Source organism: Teleopsis dalmanni, chromosome 2 (assembly GCF_002237135.1).
Source record: "Teleopsis dalmanni isolate 2A chromosome 2, ASM223713v2, whole genome shotgun sequence".
NCBI lineage: Eukaryota > Metazoa > Arthropoda > Insecta > Diptera > Diopsidae > Teleopsis > Teleopsis dalmanni.
This window is the reverse complement of record NC_051847.1, coordinates 98,348,220-98,358,505: the sequence shown is the minus strand read 5'-3', so window position 1 is coordinate 98,358,505 and position 10,286 is coordinate 98,348,220.

Genomic DNA, 10,286 nt, shown 5'->3' with positions numbered 1-10,286 from the left:
AGCGACCATATCTCAAGCTCTATAAATAATAGAAACTTAACATTCGTTGAATTTCAAAGATAATTTATTGTACTTTTCAGAAATAGTTTAAACAATTAAGATTGTTTATATTTAAGTACTAATACTTAAATACTCATACTTAATACTTTGCACCTTAAAATTTCAAAAAATAATTTTTTCTAAATGTATCGCAAGAATTCTCATTTTTTATATTTTAGAAAATTTTCAGAATGGTGTTACATTTCAAATTCTACTCTTCTGCAAAACACTTACGTACTATATTTCTGATGAATGAATTTTAAAAAAATATGCTACAAAAATTCTTAAATATTATTTTTGATTTCGATTTGTAATAAGATTCTACATAAAACCCAAAAATTTTAGGATAGTATTGTCCTTACAAGTATATCTTAAAAATTAATTCATCCTTCACCTTACACCAAACACATAAGCACGAAAAATGGTCCCCATATCAGAAAAAATTTTTTTCATTTTTGATTTAGATAAACCAATAATTTCTACTTAAAAAATAACTATTTCCAATGTGGTATTGTTTTAGAAGTATTTAAAAAATTTAATTTATTAGGCGGCTTTCACATCACTCATACGCACCATAACACCACTAAATCAATTTTCCACAAAAAATGACACAAAAATTTTTTCCTTTTATTTCTGAATTGGATTTATCATTAAATTCTATTTATATATATAAAATAAAATTTTTTAGGTCATTATTTTTCGCAAAAATAATTTTTATTAAATAAATTAGGTTAGCGTCATCTTAATTTTTAAATTTTCGCGTGGTATCACTTTTAAAAAGGTTCGTTACGAGATACGGCTCTTCTTATTTTAAAAAAGGAGCTCATAAAATAAATGTCAGCCAAATCGAAGAGGTTGAGGTTAAAAGGGTATCCGATTTGTAAAAGAATGACCCATATATCGAAAAAAAAGTATATCTTGTATTATAATTTGAACAAAACAAACATTAAAACTTCTTATCAGATCAGTAAAGATATATATAACTAAGATTTATCATAAAAACGAAATAAACCGTATATCAACACTCGTCTATTATTTTGATCTCTTAATTCAATAGGAATAATTAATTAAATCAATTAAATCCGTAATAAGTTGATGGTTTTCTTATAATTTCATAAAAGCTATAGCCATATGATCTTTTATATTAAACATCATTTTCGTATAACATTATCATACGCTATATACTTCTCATAACTTGTTAGCAATTACTTCCATATAGATTATATGGATTATAAAATTTTTTGCACAGCTTAAAAAGGACGACATATAATATCGACCTTTTTTATTAATGAAATATATACAAATTTAAAATACAATATATAGTATAATTAAATAAATCTAAAAACATTAAAAAATTATTATAATTATTGTTATTATTGTACAAAAATCAAAGAGAAAGAGAGGATTCTTTCTAAAGCTTCGGCAACTTATTTTTTTATATTATAATTCAATTTTATTTTTGAAGGACACAAAATAATATTGTCTTTTATGAAAAAAGTGGAATTTTCAGAAGTAAATAAGTCGAATGGAGAGTAATATAAGACTTAGTACTTAAAAAATAATTGCGTTATCATGAAAGCATTATATTGTGTATACATAAATAGGAACAAAATGAATTTATAAAGCTACTGTTGTGCGTACAAATTAAAGCAACAAAAATTTAAGCACGGAAAAATTATGCCCCTATTATAGGTCTCTGGAAGGAAATAAAAAATAAACCTAAAAATATTACTTTTTGTTGTTCAAATAATTGACTTAATCTCTGCGGAGTGCAGCCTTTTTATGCGTGACAAAGATTGCAATTTATTTAAAAGCTTTTGAAAAATTATAAAAAATTTTTTATAGCTTCCACAAAAAGATGATTTGATATCAAATAATGCAAAGATTTTAAAGTCTAAGATACCGAATGCATACGAGTATTACACATCAATAAGCCCTGTGCTACATGATTTCAAAAATTGATGTAATGTATTTGTTAGTTATCTTAGTACGAATTAAGTTAATTTAATATTAATATATAAAAACAAAATACTAGTCTTAATACCCACAAGCAGCAAAATAAATTGGGAGTGGATATAACATATATTAAGAATAAGAAGTTAAATATTTCCGAATAAACCAAAGTATGAAAAAATATCCTAACTATTGCGGACATAATTACCTCAAGTCGTGTTTCATACAGAATGATTTAAGATAGTGGATGAATTTAAAAATATGATGTTGGAAGATCCTTCAATTAATATGAGCTAGATTGCTGATGTGGTAAAAATCTCAAATAAACACGTCCATAATATTTTGTATGAGTATTTACATATAAAAAGACGTTGTCACCGATATGAATGCTGCCTTTATTCGAAGCATATTAAATGTACCTACTATATATAATGACTTTGAATCAAGGATTGTACATATTTTAGCATAACCCAAAAATTTTGACTACTCCATAGACTCCTGATAAACATGTGTCAAAATATAAAAGATAGCTAAAATGGTTATGGCTTCTGTCTTTTTAAATACGTTATCCTGAATGACAACCCTGAAGGATATAAAATAATGACAGGGCTATATTTTACGATGCTTTTAGATCGCTTGAATAGTAAAATTAAGTTAATATAAAATAATTAAGTATAATTAAGTATAAAATAAAATAATTAAGTTAATATCGTAATTGCAAAAGACAAAAAAATTATTGCATTACACCCATGTACCAACTCATCGATCAGAATTTATAATAGTTAATTTGTTTAAACTACTTTCTCAGGTGCTAACACATCCACCTATTCAAAAGATTTAACTTCATCTGATTTTTATTTGCTGCGAAATTTGGAGAAATGACTAACGCCAAGAAATTTCAATCAAATTCGGATATTCGAATGAACATTTTGTGAGGTTTTCAAATATTCTATATTTCAAAAACAAATTGGGATACCGTAACAGTATATATATAAAATATAAGCAATATATATAATTTATTAAAAATTTATTCAACGATAAGAAAAATTCATTACCTTTAAATTTTACTGACTTATCAAGCAACACTGGTATATATTACAAACTGAAAAGTTCTCCATAATAAGTATTATATTTTTTGTAAATAAAATACACTGCAAAAAATTAAAATGTTTTTAATTTAGCTTTGAGCAAATTAATACAAATTAAAATTTTGATTTGAAATTTTTATTTTAAAATAAAACTTCATTTAATTTAAGACTTGTTGCGGAAGAATTGAAGGAACAAAGAGGTTAGATAAGTTCAGAAGGAAAATTCATTGATTTGTGATTAAATCGAAAGAGTTCGATTTCAGAGTGGAGTATTTATTAAATGCCACAAATAATTAAAAACTATTTTTTTTTCCATTTTTTCTTTTCAGATTTATACTTACAGCATGACCGGTTCCATTGGCACTAGCAACAGTCGTTAATACGCTGGAGTTTGTTATTGCTGTTGTTGTCCCTGATAAATTGCTGTTAACCGTTGAAGTCGCGGATGCGCAAGTTGTTAGACTGGTAACAAGGTTGGAGGGAAGTGGTGAGGCTGGTGGAGACGGTTGTGGAAGTGAGGGGCCCGTTCTGTTTCGCAAACGGGCCAAAGCACTCCTTAAGCCCTCCGTATTGTTTTTGTAGGGCTCTTCTCCAAATAAAATACATCCACAAAACACTTTGAAAGTTTTTTAGGAAAAGGATAAAACTTTTATATCCTTTTTAGCAACCGAATCAATTGTTATGGTATTTTTTTCATAATTATTTGTAATATTAAAGCACTTGATTTATTTATAATGCATCTGCAATATGTTCACCGATCAATAGGAAGTTATTAATAATTTGCGCTAATTAGGAACCATCAACATTATGTATTTATTGCAACTTATATTTTTTTAATTTTTGCAATTATTAAACACCAGCATATGACTGATATGAGTTTCCATGTGTGGCAATAATTTTATATTCATATGTATTATTCCTCAGTTCTTCTGCAATGTATTGATTATATTTATCTGAAAAAAAATAATCACTTTAATTAGCTACACTTATCATGTTATTTAAAAAAAGATTATTTATATTAATAATACTGCACTATATTCCATTATATTCAGAAATAATATGTAGGTATAATTTAAAATTTCCATACAAGAGTTCAATAACTAATCGGAAAGATATAGTTTCAAATAAATGATATAATAAAAAATAATAAATAAAGTAAAATATTGCTATTCAAAGCTATTATGAATGAAGAACTTACTATCACGTTTAAGACCTCAAGTATAAATTTAAAATTGGTCGAAATGGAACTATAGAACTACTATATCCTTAATATGTAAACTGAACAATAGAATATGAGCTTTAAAAAATATTTATTTATTTATTTGTGAGTTAACACTATTATAAAAATTATAAAAATTAAAATTAAAATTTTAAAGTTAACTAAGAATAAGAAACTGAACTGCTAGATCTATCGCCCTGAAGTTTTAATAAGTAAAAAATAAAGTTTATCGCTTTAGATATAAGTCACATATAAACCGTCGATTTAGCAATATGTTTTTTTGTTGAAAAACCGTTTTATTTTTCTATAATATTAATGAATAAAATACAATCTTGTTCAAAACATTGTGTGTTTATATGTTAGAACAAATACGTTTCACTAATAAAAATTGGATTAATTGGTAAAATTTTTGGCTATAGCTTATATAGGTAAGGATATTAAAAATGTAATCAAACTACTTATAGGTACAGTGAAACTTCCATAACTCGAACTTCTATAATTCGAATTTCTCTATAACTCGAATAGAAATATTGTCACGTGCCAATAGGAATATGGGAAAGTACATTCTATAAGTCGAATTTTTGTTTTAAGTACGAATCCATTTTGGTATTAGGCGAAGTCTCTTTTTACAAACCACACCTTTAATTTTTTTTTTCTTCTGTTATTTTTTTATGCAAATATCAGTCGCTGGCATTTGTACAGATGCATACAATTGGCATTTCTTCCGCCGAATATGACCTTTAAATTGCAACCGCTTGATCAGGGAGAAATTCAAAATTTAAAATGTGACTATCGTAACAGATATTGAACTTATAAATTGCAAAAATCATGTAAGAAAAGCTTGAGATATTGATGTAAATAGTCCAACGATAGCGCACTGCTATCGGATTTGGTCAATTATCTACATGAGACGAACAGGACGACATTCCTTTAGTTTTCTTGAATAACATTAATGAAGAGCGTGAATTGATATAAAAATAAAGTAAATAAAATAACTTCCAATTATATTATTCCGATTATATTGAGCTTTCCTACAGCCGACGATATTGTTGAGCATTATAGCTCTGAATTAATAGATCCAATTTTAAGCCCAATGGAAAGTGATGATGAGGATTCGGTGGATAAAATTGTTCATCAGTGTTCCAAAAATGAGTTGAAAACTCATTAAAAATTTTGTGTTTTCATTTGCAAACGAATGATACTACAACTAATGATCACTATAAGGCTTAAAATAAATTGGAATCTCTTTTTACTGAAAATAAGAAAAGGAAGTTAAAATCCCAAACCCTAATTTCTAAATATTTTACTTTACTATAACTTTTTAACTTTTTCACTATAACTAAATAAATATCCTAAAATGAAATTCTAGCTTCTTTTAAAAATAAAAACAAAAATAAAAAAATTCTCTAACTCGAAGTCTCCATAAGTCGAACCTTTTCTTTGCAAAATAGTACTTCGAGTTATGGAAGTTTGAATGTATTTGGATATGCCTACCATATGAGAATTGGTGGAAGTATATAGGTTATCATAAAAATCAAAATTGTTTAAAAATAAGTATTTAACACATTCCTAGCAACCCAATAAGAATTTAACACAATAAGAATTTAATCCTAGCAACCCAATATATCTTAAAACAAAACGGTGTTCCGAATGATCTGAAAAAAATAATATCTTACAACTGATCTAATATCTTACGAAGATTTTAAAATAACAATTAATATCTACACTGTTTTGAGTTGAGAATCAGTGCTTATGATAAAAATGTTTGGTATCATTTTGTACCTCTTACACCTGAGTAAACAAACTGTTCAGGTTTATTAAAACGTTTGTTACGAATTAACAAAGAATAATAGAAGATATCTTCGTCGGATATATGCAATTTAAAATTTCGTACCTTGCTTTTCTATATGATGTTTGTGTAGTCCTTAATGTAATACACTAACCCATAAATTATTTCATCTAAGCATATCATTAAGATGTCCGTATTTAGAAGAAATACTGTCTGAGTCAATGAATCAAGGGTATAACATATTTCTTGCTCTGAAGCAGCCATTAATAAACATGGCAATAGTGCCACATACTACTCGAAATCCACTTTGATATTTTCGACGCGCACTGTTACCCAGTTTCTTCATTCCTTCAATTCGTGAATACCCCTTAAATATTATTATTACAATCATTACATTTATTAGGCACAAAAGAAATAAAGCTATCAGTAGAGAGATTTCCGACGGATCCACTAAAGTTGTTGTTTACTTTAAAGCTAAAAAATTTCTAAATACTTTTTAATACATAAAATAAAACAATCTAACCTTTTTGTGTGTTGATTATTGCATTCAAATTATGAAATATTTTTCTAAAAGCACAAACTGAGGCTTTGCATTTTTTTATGCTTCATTATTGAATTATCATTAGTAAAACTGCTATTGAGTATGTAAATATAAACATTGTTTTCTACATAGTGAGAAGGAGGAAAAATTTTAATAAAACGAGCGAAAAACCGTGTGGCGCCCTATTGCTTGCTACAAAATTTCCTAATAGAGACAGCCATAGTGGATCACAAGCGCCGAGTGCTTACGTCAAAATGGCAGTAAAGTATTCGCACTGTACTCGTACTGACTAAAATAGGCAAACGAGGGTGACGTTCTGACTGAGTACCCTTCGAGTTCTGAAGTGCTGAAGTGCTGAAAATTGCGACAAAATTTAATTTACTGTCTTCACTTCTATAATTTATCATATTTATTGAGTATGAGTCAATTATTTGGGAAGTGGAAAGTATTCACTTTGCCGTAATTAGATACAGAAAAGTGTAAAACTTAATTACAGTTGAAAACGTCAACATATGTTTTCACAAAAAACTTTTTAAACATGTTAACAAGTTACATTTTATTATGATATTTATATAAGAACTAAAATATAGCAAATTTTTGAAACTTTCAAATATCAAGATATATATATAAATCAATATTATTATATCAACTATGAAGGGACGGTCAAGCACTATATAACACGAATTTGTGTTTTTAGACTACCGCCTATCATATCTAATAACATATCACAAAAAATGTATGTCTCCATCCATAGTAACGACACATTTTACATTTTTATGTTGCTATTTGATGATATTGATGGCTAATAAAATCAATCGTAGAATGCCATTGTGAAGGTCTGAATATTGCCCGGCCTGTGTGTTGCAAAGAAAGTGATCAGCTGTTTCTTTTTTATCGTCCTCCAGGCAGACAGCTCCCGCATATCTGGTTAAAATGGATACCCAGATTTTCAGCATGGGTCACCACTGGTCATTGACCTGTTAGCACTGTCAAAATTTTTGTCAGTTCTTGACTCTGCCTATTAGAAATTTCGTTTACTTTAAATTGTTGCCAAACCTTATTAGGTTGGAGTTTTTATAGCCCATTGTAGTTTTTTATTGTCCTATAACACTTAAAAAACGACTATAAATATGTTTTGAGCGACTTTTAAATAATAAAGTATTTCTCTGCTAATGATGCTAGTCTAATCGGTTATTTTGCAATTGTATTTTCTTGCATTTTTGGGGCCATAAAATTCATATCAATGAAATTGTGCATTGGTTAACTATGTACTATTTCACTAGCTTTGAGTTTAAACTGTGGTTGTAAAAAATTTTCCGTATTGAAAAATTATAATCTGTTGATTGTGTAGAAACGTTTCTGAAATCAGGCGACCTGCGTCTTTGATAGCAACGATTTTAGCTTGAAAGTCACTGAACGACACTCAACCTAGGCTTTCAAAAGATGATAGAATGTCCTTATATCATTTTGAGCGAAAGACTTTTGTAATAGTACAAAACAAAAAAATATTTGACTGCAACGTATATCAGTTAGATAAAATGTTTATGAAGAAATATAATTAATAACTGTGATTATTTCAAATAAGTTAATATTTGTAAATTTTATAAAAAATTAAAAATAAAATACATATACGAAAAATACAATTATAAAATGGAAATAGAATATAAATCAATACGAAAGAAGTCGGGATATTAAATTAAATTTGAATAAATAATATGTATATGGTATATAAATATATCTGAATCCAATAAAAAATTATTATAATAATGCTCAGTGTTGTGACAAAGTATTATATTATTTTCATAAGTTTCCACTGCAATACACTAATTTCAACGATCCTCCTATTGATGGATCCACAAAAAAGATTTCCAGATTTTTTTTTAATCTGGAAGATAAGTGACGTTCTTTGAACTGTGTAAGCAAGAGCGTTCTCTTGGAGAAATAGAAGTTTTATTCTTCTCTAAACCGGCATTCATTTCGGCCAAAAGATTGTAGTATAAATCTTTTTTGTTGGAATATTTTAGAGGTATACTACTAAGTCAATGAGTCGATATTTACTCCCACTCCATTATCTGTTACATTGATTCAAGATCTGAAATATTCTAAAATGCTTTAGATGTTGCTGCCAAAGCTCTATTTCGATTAAATTTTGTTTAAACTGCAATTTTGGACATCCTCCGAGTAGATCGTTTTTGCGCTTTGTAAAAATACTTTTAAATATACCAAATCACTTACAAATAATTGTTTTTGAAACAGGAAATTCATCTAACATACCATAGTTGGTAGTAGGTAGTATTAATAAAACCTTGACTCTTATCTCACGATACTTCAATTGTGTCGAATTGAATCAACTAAATTAAATCAGCATTTAGTCTCGAAAAAAGGCTTTCTAAAACATATCAAGACTCTAGTATTTTTTAGTGTAGACTCCAGCCCTCAAAATGTTCTTTACCAAGAAGTCGAAATTAAGTGTGGAATACTATTGTCTTTAGATAACCTTAACTGCCTATAGTTAAAGATATAAAAGTCTTATTCACAATGAGTTGTTCAAGCGCTCTAACAATAGCGACTTATAGTTTTGCAGGAGTTACAATCGTTTGAAGATGGTTGTACTTCAATTGATTCACCCTATATATTGTCTAAATTAAAACAGTGAGTGAAAGTCGATATTTTGTGTATATTTAATGATAGTACACATCTATAAATGTGTTATTACTTTTATTGTTTTTGTATGTCATTGCGACCAGAGTAGAAGATTTCATGAATAACGATAATAATATTTATCTTCCAGGAGTATTAGACCAATACACTTAAATAATAGTTTTATTTTCTAGAAAGCTAAAAGTAGTCATTCAAAAATATTAAGAAGGTTTGATGTAAACTTCATTTATTAGATATTTATTAAAAACAAAGAAAACTAAAAAAGTTTGCTTATTGGTCTCGGTTAAGTATAAGCGACACATATAACGTAATTAATAACTTTAAGTCCCTTATCAAGAAGTCGTGCGGTGCTGTTAGTGATGGATAGCGATTTATGGATAGCACTATTTATAAATGAAAACTATTTATAACAAATGGGGTGTAGTCAATGGTTAATTCTAATTTATGCAACCGGTGCTTTGATAACCCTTCCATCAGTTTGCACCACTTCTACATATGTGTATATAAAGCCTTCACTTGTACAAATATTTATTTAGGCGCTCTACACTTGAATCAATACAAGCCTTAACAACTGGTATTTATGAAGCTTGAAGACTCAAGTCTGAAATTAATTGCACTATTCAGTACTGTCCTTTCGAATTTAATGCATAATGAAGCGAATTTAGTTTGTTTTCTGTTTTGTAAGTAAAATCCTGATTACATTTAGTTTGTTTTCGAGTTCGTTGTTGTTTTTCCATTATATTTTGTGAAATAATTTAATCGTTTTTTTATCCTGGCCTATTTTTGTTTGTGTCACTAAGTTTCGATTATGTTGCATCGTTAGTGTCACAAAAGGTCTTGTTGAATACTAATGCCACACTATTGCCTGATGGTAAACCGTTTAACCTCACCCAGCCACGTATTTACCTTCGTACGATGTCATATTTTTCCACATTGTTTGCCTATTTTTTAGTATTTTTCAATAGAAATATGACATATAAAAGGATAGTTAAAAGA